The sequence below is a fragment of the Heloderma suspectum genome, chromosome 1, assembly GCF_057233095.1.
Source record: "Heloderma suspectum isolate Gila_16-S chromosome 1, 16-S_ref, whole genome shotgun sequence".
NCBI classification, from domain to species: domain Eukaryota; kingdom Metazoa; phylum Chordata; class Lepidosauria; order Squamata; family Helodermatidae; genus Heloderma; species Heloderma suspectum.
This window is the reverse complement of record NC_139458.1, coordinates 174,306,041-174,322,915: the sequence shown is the minus strand read 5'-3', so window position 1 is coordinate 174,322,915 and position 16,875 is coordinate 174,306,041. Positions and strand designations below refer to the sequence as shown.

General features: G+C 42.3%; 1 protein-coding gene across 1 annotated transcript in view; it reads left to right on the top strand.

The window, feature by feature from the left end:
• The first annotated feature begins 1,003 nt into the window (after positions 1 to 1,003).
• The window catches only part of CACNB4 (calcium voltage-gated channel auxiliary subunit beta 4), a 142,378-nt gene continuing 126,506 nt past the window's right edge, over positions 1,004 to 16,875 (top strand). Inside the window, exon 1 of the mRNA XM_084810959.1 lies at positions 1,004 to 1,281. The gene's annotated coding sequence lies outside the window, so the exon portion shown is untranslated. The remainder of the gene's footprint in view (positions 1,282 to 16,875) is intronic.

Below are 16,875 nucleotides of genomic sequence, written 5' to 3'. Positions count from 1 at the left end.
AGGAACCTTAGCTTATTTGGAGGCCCAACTATAATTCCCAGTTCACCTGTAAGATTTAACGACTGAATTCTGGCTTGTTTTCCTACATGCTGCAAAGGGAGGAACAAAGCAGGAGTGAATGGACTCTGTGCAGCTGTATGGCACTTCTGCATATCCTGGCTTATTAAACTAGGATTGCCAGTTTAATGTGACATACAAACTGGATCAATCTGAATGGGCTGTCTTATATTTTTTTTTCCTGAAGGATGAGTGAATTTTGGCTCATTCACAAATCCATGCTTTCTGTTTGGGGTAAAATATTTTCCAACAGTTTTGTCTGCAGTAACGTATTTTGAAGTGTGATTTGCATCCCATCAAAGGGCCTCTTGAATGAAATGCCGCTCATAATATTCAAACTAGGCAGAGAAACTCCATAGAAAAAGGAAGTGAGCTTATTTTCTCTTAAGCTTATGGCTGTGGTGGTTAAATCTCCCTACTCCTCTACATTCCATCCTTAAACAGTATAATTCTGAGGAAAGGGTCTGTTTCAGAGATGGCTAATGGAAACACTGTAAATTAGCAGAGCTCCCCCTCTGTTTCCACATTGCCCTCTTGCTCCTGTTCCCTGCATAAAAGGCTTTATTGCCTTCCTTTGATTTAAATTGCTGTTTACCTTACTAAAATGCTGTGGCAATTTGATTACTGGAGTTTGGAAAACCCCTCCTTTCCTCCCCTACTCCACAGGGTGCATTTGATAGTTAAATCTGTCCTGATATCCACCCCCACCTCAGATTTTCTTTTTAATGGTGTCGAGCTTTTATTGTTGTTATTATAGGCCGAAGGGAAGAAATCATCATCAGGGACATGCTTGTTACAAACACACAATCCCTCCTGTTCGTCATCCACTATCAAAGAGAACGCTCTGCGAGTTGACTGAGGCACCACAGCCCAGCCAATCACGGGTCTGTTTCCTGACTCTGTCATCAGTCCTTGGTTGGGGAAAACGGTTTTGCTTTCATGCTCTGTGTTTGGGAGGCAGATAAAATGCCAGGTCTGGGTTGCCTCTAGGGATAACTTTTCCTCCTATGATGTGAATGAAGAACGTCTTGGCTGGGGGGAAATCCACAGGAAAAAATTTGACAAGGCAGGCTGAGCCTCTCTGTCTAGGCCTTTCCCTGCATTTTAAATCCTAGCTGTGGCTTTTATAGGGATTTCACTTTTGCCTGGAGAAGGAGTGCTTTGGATTATCAGACCTCCATGTATGACAATTTGTACCTGCATGGATTTGAAGACTCTGAGGCGGTAAGTGGTTTTGTTTTGTTTTGTTTGCTTGCTTGTTTGTTTCTTTAACAGCCCATCCTCTTGCTGGTTTCTTTCCTCCGTCCTCAGAATAGCAAAGTATGCGGAAGACAGGGACGCTAAAGGCTTTGTTTTGTAGGCTGCCTGGTGATGTGATAATATAGTCTGGAGGCACCTGAACTGATCTCAGTTATATAATTCCTTGTCCAGCAGTAAAAGAGAGAAGAAGAAGAAAAAGATACCGGTGCTCCAGACAAAAACTGGAAGGCGTTTTTGTGTGCTGTAATTTGCCGATGACATGCTGCACTTCTCTCCTCGTGGCAGGGTGTATGAATGTTTTGTGGTGTATAAATGGGGGAGAGAGGTTGTAGCTATCGTGCATATTATGTGCTTCATCTGAGGGGAGGGGGGATGCTCATAATACTGGACTTGATGATTTGTGCCATTTGGGAGCAGTGGAAGTCCTCAGCCTGTGGTGCGTGTGTGTGTGTTTTAAGATGCTGCCTGGGTAAATGATCAGTGCAGATGCATTTGATTTTCCTGAACAAAGAAGCAGTACAAGTGGTTACTGTAATACAACCCTACAGCATCACAATGGCAGTGTGTATGCTTTTAACATGCTGGTTACAGAGGCTGAGGTGTAACGACTGCTGATCTTGTCTTTTCTGTTATTTAGGAGATGTTATCCCTTAATAGACCTTACTCCCGCAAGTCAGGATTGCCATCCTGCTCACAGAAGCCATTTATATTTTGCCAGAATTGATCATTAGGAACCCTAAAGCCTGTGCCAGTCCGAAACCATTTGAATATAGACTGGAAAAAAGTCATCCTTCGAGATTAGAAACCTTATAGTTCTTGCTATCATGGGCACCTCTTCATTTTATTTCCTTCTCTTTGGTGATTTAAAAGAGTCCTCAAGGGGCAATATTTTCCCAGGGCGAAAAAAAAACTGCTTAGATTGGCACAACGGTGTACACGCTGTTCCATATTAAACAGGAATGTGTTACATAAGGTTTTATGGCCAAAGCATAAGATACACAGATTATAACATAAAATAGTGTATGCGTCAATGCAGACATATATGGCCAGTGATGCGCTATCCACATGAGAACGGATAAGATCCTATATATCTCTTCAGATTAGTCTTTGTTCCTGTCTGTCATTGTGATTCTCCTCGGGCTCTAGGTGCAAAGAGTAGAGTAGCTACATATTGACTCAGATGCTAATCATTTATCTTTATGGTTAATATAGTTTGGAAGGGGAAGAATTTGAAATGTTAGAGTGAGCTAATCCACCGTTCCTTGTCTTAAAAAAGATGGGACGGGGAGGGGGAAGCTGGATGACAAATTTCTTATAATGCCTCTTGAGATTAGTTTTGGAAACTTGCGTGTGTGTTTTTGACTGATATTTCTGCATTCTGAAGGTATTTCCTTACATTTCCTTGAATTGCCATGTCAGTTTTGAGTATCCCATATATATATATATATATATATATATATATATATATATATATATATTTTCTATTAATATGCTTAAAGCTTTATTTAAAAACCATAAGAAATTTTCAGTCAGGGTTGATTTGGGAGGGAGGCTCACATAGGATGTGGCTTTAAAGGCAGAAAAATGTTAAAAATATTAAGCTATTTATAAGTGACGATGGCCAAGCTGCTTGGTAGTGCAGCCAGTGGGTGAAGTGTCTGGACAGGAGTTGAGGACGCTTGGGATCCACATACTGCTCAACACTCGCTCTGTGGATGGCCTAAGACTTAATCCCACTCTTTCCATCTCATGTCCTTGCTTGAAGTACAGAGAGCTGAAACCAGATTTTGTCATACTTAGAGTAGACCCACTGAGATCAGTGGAAATGAAGTTAGCCATGACGAACTTAATTCCCATTGATTTCAGTGGGTCTCAATTCCCACTGATTTCAGTAGGTCTACCCTAAGTATGACTAAGCCTGGATCTAACCCAGAGGAAATCATGGCCCATTGTTCATGATCATTATGTGTATGGGAATGGGGAATGGTGGTTGTAAAGCACCTGAAAAGCAAAATGTGCTAAATAAGGATAGTTTATAATTTGATCTCACCGCTCTAAAGGAGATCTGTGTAATGGGATTAAAATGCACAGCTGTTGCCTGTTGGTTATGCACAAACGCAATATATTACCTAACAACAGCACTGTCTACTTTTCCTAGCACCAGATTTGCTATGTTTTGTAGCCTGTTTTTCTTCCAGGTACCTCTTTCATGGCTCTTGTAGCTGCCATGCAGAGTGTAAGTCGCACAAGTATTATAGGCAGCTATTGGATATTGCCTGTAAAGTGGGTGAAGATATCCCACAGTCCCCCTGCCCCCATGCCCATGTCACTGAGTAAAATGTATTATTAATGTTTGAAATGTTTAATCAGTATTTTCATTTCTTTGCAATCGACGTGTTCTCCATCTACATCAGGCCACTGCAGGAGCGCACATCTTGGACAGCAATGCTTGGGTGGCAGCAGTTCAAAAGTGGCAGGAGAAGGATAAATGTTACATATTCTCATTCATCTTCTCCTGCCACACAAGCATACCTTATGCCCCCACCCGCATCCATTGTCAAGTTCCTTTGTCCTCTCCCTTCGCAATCAACACACTCCAGGAAACAAGGCTTCAGGCCAACACCACTTTATTAGTAAACAACTAACTTCTTTACAAGTGCAGGTTCCAGGAAACTTTCAGACTGCATACAACCAGCTAATCCACACATCTACGAATATCAATAGAGGATACGAAGTGGAAGTTAGAGAAGTTGCCAGCAGTCTGGGCATGAACTTCACGGCCAGACTTGCTTCGCAGGGAAGCCCCTCTCTTAGCGTGGCTCCCTCCTGTGTTGGCTTCCACGAGTGGCCAACCTGGCAGAGTGTCTGAGCCCTGCCCCTAACTTTACCCACTTCACTCTGTGATGGACCCTAGCATCCCTCAAGTCACGCCCCTTGCCCTTCTCCTCCTCCTCTCCCTCCGAAACTTGAGTTCTCATGGTGGAGGAATGGGGGAGCCGTTCAGCCTGGGCCATCTGTGTGTCAAGGTCTTGGGAAGAAAGTCTCGCCATATCTGGGCTCACTAGGGAGGGTGCCTCTCTCTGTTCTTGCTCTTCCCATTCTGATTCCGAATCTGAGCTGCCAGACATCTCCACATACTCAGATTCATTCCGACATGACGTATGCTGGTGGTAGTATATATAGGATATTGTGCTATAATACCTCAAAAAGGACCAAACATAATCACAGAGACCTGTTCAATGGAATATTAATTGGAATCATGTGATTGAAACTACATAAATCTGCCTCCCTCCCTTTTATTCTGTTAAATATTATCCTGTTGATGGTATGGGGCTGAAATTAAGTGTTACTGTTCACTTTGAGGTGGGGGTAGAAAAACCATGATTGAAATGATTCATAATGCAGAAGAATGTGTAACCTAATATTAAATGTACACACAGCTTTCAGTTCAGTAAAAGTTGAGACCTCTGTCAGTGAAGTAGTGATCTGTGGGGGTTTTGGAGAAGAAAGTAACTGCGGGGAAGTAGGCATTTTTAAAGTACAAATATATTCATATGTCTCACCCAGAATATGCATGAGTTAAGAAAGAGGCTGTGAACAATTCTGGTTGATAGGAATCCAAGCTGCTCAGTCCAAACGCTCAGCTGGCAGTGAACATATGAAAAGCATAAGGAGGCGTACTGTACTTGCTCTCTTGTCTGTAATAGGCAGATCTGTAGTTAGAGACCCTATTCTGTTGATGAGACTAGCACATTGTAAAATGAGCGTATCAAAATGAATCAGGACTAGAACCGTAATATTATACAGCAGTAGGCCTTTTAAAACCGGGGCAGTCAAGTCCTGTGTTGTGCTACTAGTCCGGAATGAGGATTTTTAAGGAGGTGAAATGGTTGTCTGCACCTGGCTTTGCCTCGTCGATTCTTTCCAGATTAATCCAAACTTTCTTCTTGGATAGAAGGAAGCCTGAAGTCTGTGTCAGTGGTTCATAGCTGCCATAAATGTTCAGAACTCTTTTGAGGTTTTAAATGAGCAGTTTTACATGCAGACCTCAGTTGGGTTGCTGGCATTTGGTGAAAGACTCTATTACAAGGATCTGACAGGGACATCATAGCGCTAGGTGTCGGAAGAGTCTTTCAGAGACATTTTTTTTCTTTTAAGAAAACGTTGGCCAGTCTAACAAACGGCAGGTAGGGAATTCGGTGGTGAGGGCAGGTAGACACCAAGTACTACCTACTTATTTTAAAGGGGAGGGCCAGCCTACCTGGTTATTATTATCTTCAGTATTTAATTTTTTACTTATTTTAAGATTAACAGGAAACAGTAGAATATTTAGGAAATTAGATTTCACTAGTGTATTCTATCTGTAAAATGGGTACCTTTTCTAGCTTGTTTCCTAAAGATAGGGTAGAAAAATATACACATTGTACAAATGCTTAATTCCTTGATTACATGTTACATATATGCATGTTGTACGTTTTGTGACTTGACATGTAGTCTGTTGATGAGATCATGTGCTTGAGTTATTGGTTTTGTGCATATTTGTAGTTCTTGTTTTGTTCTTGTGCCACATTATACTAGTCTGGATTATATGGTAGACTGATAACAGTGGCCTCATCTCATCTGTGGTGGCATGGCCTATCTTCTTCTTGACTTAGAATCCTACCCCTGAAGTACCTGGTGTTTGTTTTTTTAAAAATGTATTTGTGATATGTATATCCTGATCTTACTTTGGGCTCCCCGTGGTTTCCCATCCAGATTGCTGAGCAGTTTCACACTTGCCTAGCCTCAGCAATGCTCTAGTGTTTTCAGGCTGTTCACTGGGCCCACAAGAACCTGATAGTTATACAAGAATGCAGAAAGGCTTTCCAGTTCTGCACAGGTAGCAAAACGTCATGTAAAACCTAAGCAGCTGCATAGGCTATGCCCTTTCCAAAGGTCTTCTGATATTCTGTGCTTCCCACATTGGAGGAAAAGAAGGAATCCTCATATTTTTACAGCTTGTTGGTTATAACTTTTGTGTAACAATTGTGCAGTGTACGTTCTGCGTGAATAAGCAGTTCATTACACGCATACTTCTTTGTTAGTGTATATGCCATTGGGAAGCCCTCAAAGATAAACATTTAGAGATATTTTGGGGACCCACCTTGCTAACAGTAGATAACTGTGTCTTTTCTGAGGTGATATTTCCTGTTTGCAGTTTCTCATGATTGCCCTAGTCAGGGTAGTACTTGTCCCTGAAGGAGGAATCTTCCAGTAAGCTCTGTTGTAATTCCAAGTTGATTTAGGATTGATTCACACATGCTTGTGCAGTACTTGATGGCTCCCAGTTGAATATGTGGACTGCCTTCATTGAGAAGTATGATGTATAAGGTTATGTTGAGCAATTGTGAGGGTAATTTCACAGCTGCAGGCCATTACCTATGATGAATGATCCATAGGCATGTGTGAAATTTGCCCTTTGGAACTGCCTCACCGGTACAACATCTGCATGAATGGAGCCAGCAAATAATCTAGATCAGCCTGCCCCAGCCTGGCACCCCCTAGATGTGTTGGACTACAACTCCCAGCATCCCCAGCCAACATGCCGATCTGGGGATGCTGGGAATTGTAATCCCAACACATCTGGAGAGCGCCAGGTTGAGAAAGGCTGATCTAGTAGCACATAGGAGCATACAGTTATGGACTTGGAAGGGGCCATGTAGGCCATTGAGTCCAACCCCCTGCTCAGTTTAAAAATCCAGTTTAAAGCATCTCTGACAAGACTGCTGTCTAGTCTTTGCTTCAATACCTCCAGTGACGGAGAACTCACCACCTCTCTAGGCAGTTGGTTCCATTGTTTGACTTGTTGTTGTTGTTCAGTCGTTCAGTCGTGTCCGACTCTTCGTGACCCCATGGACCATAGCACGCCAGGCCTTCCTGTCCTGTGCTCTCTCCCGGAGCGTGCTCAAGTTCATATTCATTGCATCCGTGATGCTATCTAGCCATCTCATCCTCTGCCGTCCCCTTCTCCTTTTGCCTTCAGTCTTTCCCAGCATCAGGGTCTTTTCCAGGGAGTTTTCTCTTCGCATTAGGTGGCCAAAATATTGGAGCTTCAGCTTCAGTATCTGTCCTTCCAATGAGCACTCAGGGTTGATTTCCTTTAGGATGGACTGATTTGACCTCCTTGCAGTCCAGGGGACTCGTAAGAGTCTTCTCCAGCACCACAGTTCGAAAGCATCAATTCTTCGGCGCTCAGCCTTCCTTATAGTCCAGCTCTCACAGCCATACATTACTACTGGGAAAACCATAGCTTTGATTAGACGGACCTTTGTCGGCAAGGTGATGTCTCTGCTTCTTACTATGCTGTCTAGGTTGGCCATAGCTTTCCTCCCCAGGAGCAAGCGTCTTTTAATTTCATGGCTACAGTCACTGTCTGCGGTGATCTTGGAGCCCAAGAAAGTAAAATCTGTCACTGCTTCCATTTCTTCCCCTTCTATATGCCAGGAAGTGATGGGGCCAGATGCCATGATCTTAGTTTTTTTAATGTTGAGTTTCAAACCAGCTTTTGCACTCTCCTCTTTCACCCTCAACAAGAGGCTCTTGAGATCCTCTTCGCTTTCTGCCATTAGGGTGGTATCGTCTGCATATCGGAGGTTGTTGATAATTCTCCCAGCAATCTTAATTCCGACCTCTGATTCATCCAACCCGGCATTTCTCATGATGTACTCTGCATATAAGTTAAATAAGCAGGGTGACAATATGCAGCCTTGTCGTACTCCTTTCCCAATTTTGAACCAATCGGTTGTTCCATGTTCGGTTCTTACTGTTGCTTCTTGACCCTCGTACAGGTTTCTCAGGAGACAGGTAAGGTGGTCTGGTACTCCCATCACTTTAAGAATTTGCCACAGTTTGTTGTGATCCACACAATCAAAGGCTTTAGCGTAGTCAATGAAGCAGAAATAGACGTTTTTCTGGAATTCTCTTGCTTTCTCCACGATGCAGCGAATGTTGGCAATTTGATCTCTAGTTCCTCTGCCTCTTCTAAACCCAGCTTGTACTTCCGGTAGTTCTCGGTTCGCATACTGCTGAAGCCTAGCTTGTAGGATTTTGAGCATCACCTTGCTGGCATGTGAAATGAGCGCAATTGTGCGGTAGTTTGAACACTCTTTGGCGTTGCCGTTCTTTGGAATTGGAATGTAAACTGACCTTTTCCAGTCTTGTGGCCACTGTTGAGTGTTCCAGATTTGTTGACATATTGAATGCAGCACTTTAACAGCATCATCTTTTAGAATTTTAAATAGTTCGGCTGGAATACTGTCATCTCCGCTAGCTTTGTTGTTACTAATGCTTCCTAAGGCCCACTTGACTTCACTCTCTAGGATGTCCGGCTCAAGTTCAGTGACCGCACTATCATGGCTATCAGGGACATTCAGATCTTTCCTGTATAGTTCTTCTGTGTATTCTTGCCACCTCTTCTTAATCTCATCTGCTTCTGTTAGGTCCCTGCCTTCTTTGTCCTTTATCATGCCCGTCTTTGCACAAAACGTTCCCTTGAGATCTCCAATTTTCTTGAAGAGATCTCTAGTCTTTCCCATTCTGTTGTTTTCCTCGATTTCTTTGCATTGTTCATTTAGGAAGGCCTTCTTGTCTCTCCTTGCTATTCTCTGGAACTCTGCATTGAGTTGGATATATCTTCCCCTTTCTCCCTTGCTTTTCGCTTCCCTTCTTTCGTGAGCTACTTGTAAAGCCTCCTCAGACAGCCACTTTGCTTTCTTGTATTTTTTTTTCTTTGGGATGGATTGAGTTGCTGCCTCCTGAACAATGTTACGGACCTCCGTCCATAGTTCCTCAGGCACTCTGTCTATCAGGTCTAATCCCTGAAATCTATTCCTCACCTCCACTGTATATTCATCAGGGATATGATTTAGGTCATACCTGAACGGTTTAGTGGTTTTCCCGATGTTCTTCAATTTAAGACGAAATTGTTTGACTACTGAGGACATAATGGAGAGCTCAGGTTAGTTTAAAAGAGAGATGCTTCCTCTTTGACCTGATCAGATGGGCAAAGAACATCATTTAGTGTTACAATTGGACTGGCCCATATTTCCTGGTGTGTGTGGGAAAGGGTTAAGCTGGGGTTCAGACTAGAAAAGCAAAATGGTGCCCTAAATGTGGATGCCAACTGACTCCAGGACATATATGACACTTGAATATATTTTGTGTTTTCCTCTCTCTCTGGAAACAGCTGTGAGTGTTCACCTCGCATTCAAACTTGAATTGCAGAATTGTACTAAATGCACGTATAACATTTCATTATAACTAACTCAAGATATGGACTAGTTAAACCTAAGGTCTTACCACTGCTAATGATAGTTTGGAAAGGATGGTTTTCTCAACTATTACCTATTCATTTAGGGCAGATCTCCCCAACCTGGAACCCTCCATATGTGTTGGACTACAATACTGGGGATGGTGGGAATTGTAGTTCAACACATCTGGAGGGTGCCAGGTTGGGGAAAGGCTGACCTAGGGACATGTAATGGAATATATTCATGTAATGAAAGCTCAATCAAGAACACTGTTTCGGGAACGAGGCAATTTAGCATGGAAGTGTTTGTGATGCTTAATCCTTTCCGTGTCTATCTCTTTCCTATTCCAGATTTCTGCTTTCTTATTTCTCTGTCTCTTCGCAAATCTGCTTTCTTATTCCCCACCCCCACCCTCTGGAGTTCCAATCACATTTGTGTTTCATTGCATGCAAATGCTGTATTGCCCTTATTCATCAAACAAAGCAACTTTCAGATGACAGAGCTCTTGTTCAGATTTTCTGATTAGGATGCAGAAGGAACAGATCCTGTTCCCACATGTCATCTTCTCATTCTTGTTCATGACTTGCATTCTTCAGTAGATCCATGAAGAAGAGCTACTGGTAACCTTGGTGGCCATGGCCTTTCAATAGTGGCAGTAAAAAAGAAAATAAAAAAGGAAGCAAGAATAGGGAATATTTGTGATCCGACTATTCTTAAATACTCTTATGTCCTAAAGGGTGTTTTCCTAAGAAAACCTTTAAGAGGCAGCTTTCAGTTCTGACCTTTTCTGAATCCTAATCATCTACATATTGAGAATTTCATGGAAGCACACCATTAGTGTGGGGAGTTACTGTGAAACTCATTCATTTCTTGCTGCTAGATGTATATGGTGTACTTTGCATGCAGATGACAAGTAGCAAATCACTCATGAGATGTTTTCTCTCACAGTTCCAGTGAAGCAGATAAGACTTATAGAGGTCAACGGAACTAGTTGTGAGTAAATTTGCATAGTTGCATTTGATGGTAAAAGACCATCAAATATATATTTCCAAAAAATCTTTGCTGTACGAGCTAGACAGATCCCATCTCTGATGACATTATTTCCACAGGCAGCATGTATGATGTTGTAGTCATCCCCTTCAAATGGATGCATAGCCTCTTGGCTTACTTTATGCTCGTGAAGACCTGGATAAATGTGAGAGGTTTTTCTTATTGACTGGTTCTTTCAATGTGTATATCTCCAAATACAAAGACAAGGAAAAACCAGTGCTTATGTTCACATTCTGTATATGTATAAATGCTCAAGCATTCCCATGCTCATCATAGGTGATATTCAGGATGAGCAAATTTGTCAAGTTTGTTTTTAGTAAGCCCATCAGATTGCTGCTGCTGAAATTGCTCTGTCCCATTTCTGCATTGATTTGCAAACTTTTCAGGAAAAGAAAGTGCACAAATTTGAGCATGCTTTTGTAAGTATTTTCCACCCCCCAAATTATGTATTTTTAATACAATATTCCAGATGTACACATTTTCGATGCACATTTTTAAAATGTAAAGATTTTCTCCATAGGCCAAAGTGATTTTGGGTACACTGTCCCCTAATATACACATTTTGTGCATACTTTTTCTTAATGTACACATTTTTTGTGTGTATGTTTTACTTGCCGACTTGAGCTGAATGTTCAGAAAAATGTGGATTTTGGAATGCAGCTGTGGATTTTGGAATGTACCTGTGTTCCAGCTTGTGATTTGGTTGAGGGAGTGAGAATTAGCTACGTTTGCATGAAAATGAAAACCTGTCTGGGTGGACACTGAGCCCATAGAACCTCAGAGCAGTTCTGATTCAGAGGAGGAACAGCCGTCTGTGGGAGAGGAGCGCGCTCTTCCCTCCCAGGCCCTGCAGTGGGCAGAGATTCCTCCTACCGGCATTCCAGACATAGATAGCAGTCCTGGGAGTGAAAGAGCGTGGGAGGAGGACTGGCTGGATGCTCGACGCAGACGCAGAGAGCGACGAGTTATGGAGGGCGCGGAAAGGAGGCGTAGCGTCCGTTTGGCGTGCAAGCAACGGTCGTGTCCAGAGGACCCAAGGGAAAAGGGGAGGGACTCTCCCTAGCCGATAAGTTCAGGGTCTGCAAGTGATTCTCGTTCAAACGGCGACCAACTGTTTCTAACCCGGGGCATAGATTACTCTGCTGTTCATAGCTTACTCGCTGGTGATAGAGTTATTAAGTTGTAAAAGGAATAAAGCCTTGAAAAGAATCCTTTGTCTGTGTCTGGAGTTGGCTACTGGAGTAGACTAAAGAGGCCGGCTAGGGCCTCCTAACAAAACCAAACGAAATTCTCATCCATCCCTCAATAAGATATCTGCAGCTCAAATTAATGGCCCCGTTTGCACATAATGCTAACCCATGGCTTATTTAACCATGGGTTAAATAGCGTTTCTGAGGGTGCCACATGCCATGTGCTCCTGAGGTGAACCACTTGCAGTAGACCATTTAGTGATGCAGCACCCATTCCCTGAAGCACTTTACCAATTGGTATTGGACAGGCCCGCACAGGTTTGATGTTTAGATGTCTTCTTAAAACCCATCTTTTCACACAGGCTTTCCCTGAAGTGTGACCCAGCCAGCTGTGGTTTGAAGCACACAGTAGAGTGTGCGGTTTTACTGCCAATTAATTTTGTATTGTGTTATTTTATTTTATAACCAGTGTGGTATAGCGGCTAGAGTGTTGGACTAGGAGTTGGAAGATCTGGGTTCTAGTCCCCACTCAGCCATGGAAGCTCACTGGGTGACTTTGGGCCAGTCACAGACTCTCAGCCCAACCTACCTCACAGGGTTGTTGTTGTGAGGATAAAATGGAGAGGACGGGGATTATGTATGTCGCCTTGGGTTCCTTAAGGATGAAAAAAGGAGAGATATAAATATAATAAATAAATAAATATTTATTGTTGCTTCGATACCATTGTAGTTCACTGCTTTGAAAATGGAAAGCAGTATATAAATTTGAGTAATAAATAAATCATAAATAAACTATGGTTCATTGCCCTACACAGGGTTTGTATGGCAGATGATCAAACAAACTGAAGTTTGTTTTCTCAGTCCCTGGGTTGTTTCACTCGTCCTTTGCTGCCCCCCCCCCCGTATCCCAAATGCCTTTGTGGCACTGTAGTACTGGCATGTGGAGTGGCTGATTATTTTTTTACTGCTTTTGCCTGCTGCTGCTGTAGCCTACCGAATTAACCCATGATGAACAACCTGTGGTTCTGGGTCGACACATATGGCAACCCATGGTTTAAACAATCCAGACTTCATAACCCAGCAATAAACCATGGGCTCTTTTTCTGAGTTGTTCTTGATTAACAAACCATGGTTTGTTAGCACAGCCGTATTCACAAACCACGACAACCTGTACGTTAGCGGTATGTGCAAACCAGGCCAATGTGTTGTTTTAAAGCTCAGGTATTCTGTGTACAAGAGAGTTGCACGTGGTTTATCTGCAAGCACTTGCACATTTGTGTATTAAACTATCACACTCATTCTTTTTTTAACCTCCAGAAGCGCTAATTTTAAAGCAGCACTGTGTTTGTGAAATTAGTTTCCTCACTTCTTCTGATGAGGTGTAATATTCTTGTCAGTTCATAGAAGTGTCTTATCTTGTGCTCTTAAGTCAGTCTTCTGGGCTGAAAGGAAGATGCTGCCTTTTAGAACAACACAGTCTCCACTGAAAAAGCAAACAGTAGCAGGCTGCAGATATCAGCATCCTTTCCTTGACATGCAGGGATTTGGGGGTGGTATATAGATCTAAGAGAGAAGAAGTAGGTGGGGAAAGAGAGACACACAGTGTGGGCTCAGGTGGTGACAGGTGATAGGCTGGCGAATAAACATGTCTTCCATGCACACTGGACATTTGTAGCTCTCCCAGTACATCCTGGGGTCCTGTCCTTAAACTGTGTCTGCACCCCTTGCTTGCGACTGGGACATGACTGGAAGTGGGAGAAGAAGAATGCAGAATGAGCAGGGTAAAACAGGGTCTGCTTTAAGATTCTGTGATCGTTCTGGCCTGCCATCTAAGTCCTTTTCCTTGAGTTCAGCTTAGGTCTTCAGAACGGTGTGGATTCCACAGTAGTTGTGTGGTGGTATAAACTCCGAGGTATCCCAGCTTTTCTGAATGTGGTTTTAAATCTTGGGAATAGGCTGTGCCCAGCTGGAATAAGAATATTAATTTGGTTACTGTATTTCCAAAGATTTATATTTTGCATTTATTTTTATGAACTTCCCCACACTACTGCTGCTAGTAAATTTGGATCAATGCAAGAGATAATGACTTGAGTCAACAATTCAGGTGGCAAATGTATTCAAACTGGCAAGTGTTCTCTCTTGAAGAGAGTGATGGAAACGGCACGTGGTATGAAGCCGAAAGTTCTAACAATTAAGGCCCTTGCATTTATTCACAGAACATATAAATTAAAGCGTAGTGTATTGGTAGTGGAAATTTTCCCTGTGCCACATCATATGTGATGGAGGAGTATTTGTTAAAGTTCCTTGACTTGGTTCTTGATGTTGTATGTAGTTAAAGTCATCCCATATGGAGGAGTGGTATTTGACAGTAATAGTAAGTAACCATTAACACCTACTGTAAATAACCATTCAGTAAACTTTAAGATTCAGTGCAATTTAAAGACATGGAAACAACTTTCCTTAATCATGATTCAGTACTATAGCAGTAAACCAGAAGTAAGGAGGTAATGCCTGGCAGGGCTTTGTGAAGCAGGATTCCTGCACTAACTTTGCTCCTTCCCCTATAAGGACTGCATCATCCACGCTCATCAGCCTTTGAGAGTCCATCGTCAGTTTGCATGATAGACAGAAAAATAGTGCAGGTGTCACTTGACTTGCAGAAATCTGATGTAATGAATTGACCCATTATTCACCCAGAGGTGATTTCCAGGGTGATGGAAAAAAATAGTTTTATTGTGAAAATGTTCTAATAAATGTTTTGTGCCTGATGCATTTCTTGCAGAGATTACTCTTCCTCTGCAGAGTGGTGGCATCTGCTTCTCACAGTGTGAGATTCTTCTGTCTTCAAGGAAACCACTAGGACAGCCTTGCCAACCTGGTGCCCTCTAGATGTGTTGGACTACAACTCCCAGCAAGCATGAATTCTGGGAGTTGTAGTCCAGCACATCTGGAGGGTATCAGGCTGGGGAAGGCTGCACTAGGATTATTAATTCTCATATGTATCTGAACTCTGCATTTGTAGCAGAATACCATTTGGGATCCTCGCTAGGAAGTATTGCAATCTCCATGCTCTGTTTCCATCTGGAGGCACTGATGTGTTTGCTTTCAAAAGTCTCTCCATGAATACAGAAAGTTACATTAGAAGCAGCCGTATACGTAGGCTCTAACAATTACTTTTCTTTCCAGTCTCCTGTCTGTGGCACGGTCCAGTTTACGTGAGTGAGTTGCTGGGTTCATTTGTACTAAAGTTTGCTCTTGCCTGGCCTACCAAGACTTTTGGTATGATGCCCTGTGAGAATCCACATTTTATAGCTGTCTGTAAAAATGATGCTACATAAGAATGGTGAGCCTCAGCCCCTTTTGCTAGCGAAATTATGAATTCTCCATCATACGGGTAAAATAGTTAGCTAACCCTTTTTATTTTTATTTAACTGAGATTAATTGAGCTTTCAGAGAATGATTAGACTTTTTGAGCTATTAACACTTGAGTTTGACTGCTGTCAGTAGAACTGACGAAACTCACCTTTGAAAACTTTGTTTATTTCTGGCATATATCAAAGAAGTTACTTACACAAGTGAGTGAGAGCAGAGCTGAATTGCTCTTTGAATGGACCAAGATTTGACTTTAGGTGTTTCCAGACGGAGGGCTCCCAGTGCTAAAAGACATTGTGTGGCTATTCTGCCTTTTTCTCATAAATGGATTTTTTGTGGAAGCAAAAAAGATGGAAAAAGTGGTGGGAAAAACACAGGAAGCTTACAAGTGAAAGATGATGGACCCCTCATAACATTCCATGAATGAGACAGGGCGTTTGCACAATAAAAGACTCATCAGGAAGCACCCTTGGTGATGTAGTTGATGTAGTTGGTGATGTAGTTGGTGATGGAGGCTTCTGGTGAGAGATTAGAGGTGTGCTCTAGGAAGCAAAGTGGCATGAAAGCCAAATAAGCTTATGCCATTTAAATCCTTGGGTGGGTTTTTTCATAATCTAATCAAAATATGCTTAGGCTGCAGTTCTAACACTCACTTGACTGGGGACTACATTCCCATTTCACTTGTTAGGATATCCAAATAAACATGCTTAAGATCATACAACAATTTTGAGACTGTTGTCCTGTGCACATTCACTTGAGAGTAATTCCCACTGAACTTATAGTAAACATGCATAGGGTTGGGTAAACATGCATAGGATTGGGCTGTGTATCGAGCCGCATAAGCCCAAAGAGGGCTTGACATGTCCCCAAATCCATCTTGATTCTTAATGACTGATGTCAAAAGAGGCAGGGTGAAGATTTAGACTCCACCGTCATGGTGCCCTTGATTTCACCCGTTTATTTTTTTCCCCTTAGAAGGTAATAGATGCCATTCATTCCTTTGGGAAAATTAAAGAGTTTGAGAAAATGTTGTGGTGGGGGCGAAAACTGTTCACTTCCCTGACCCTGAGTTACCTAGCACTTGCCAACATGGATCCCACAGGGGTTGATAAGCATTATACAAGTGCACCCTCCATGGAACTTTGCAGTATACAACCCCTCCCTTCATTTGCATGTGCATGCATACATGCACAACCCCCCCCCCATTATAATGATGAGCATTTTGTTAGTTCTGTATAAACACGGTTATCTTCTATTGTGCTGTCATAGCCATAAATAAAGATATTCTAGGAAAACATGTGAGTAGTGGAGGGACAGCTCTTGCTAAAAGCAAAGGCACTTATGGAAGGAATGTGCCCTCATAAGAAGCAATGTAATGATAAAAGTAATACGTAAGGAGTTAAGTAATCTAAGATTCCATTGATGTTTTCGCTCCCTTCCCTATCTCCAGAAAACACATTTTGGTTGTAAGATAATAAGCTGCTAGATGTTTTTTTCCCATTTATAATACATTTACAGAGAAAGCAGAGTGTTGTTTTAAGCTGTCCTGTATGGCTGCAGACATTTTGCACTTAGGGCAAAACAGATGCAGAGTTCCTGATCACTCTGTCAATATTAACATTTAAAATTGAGCCTGCTGTTTAAGGGAAGGAAGTTTA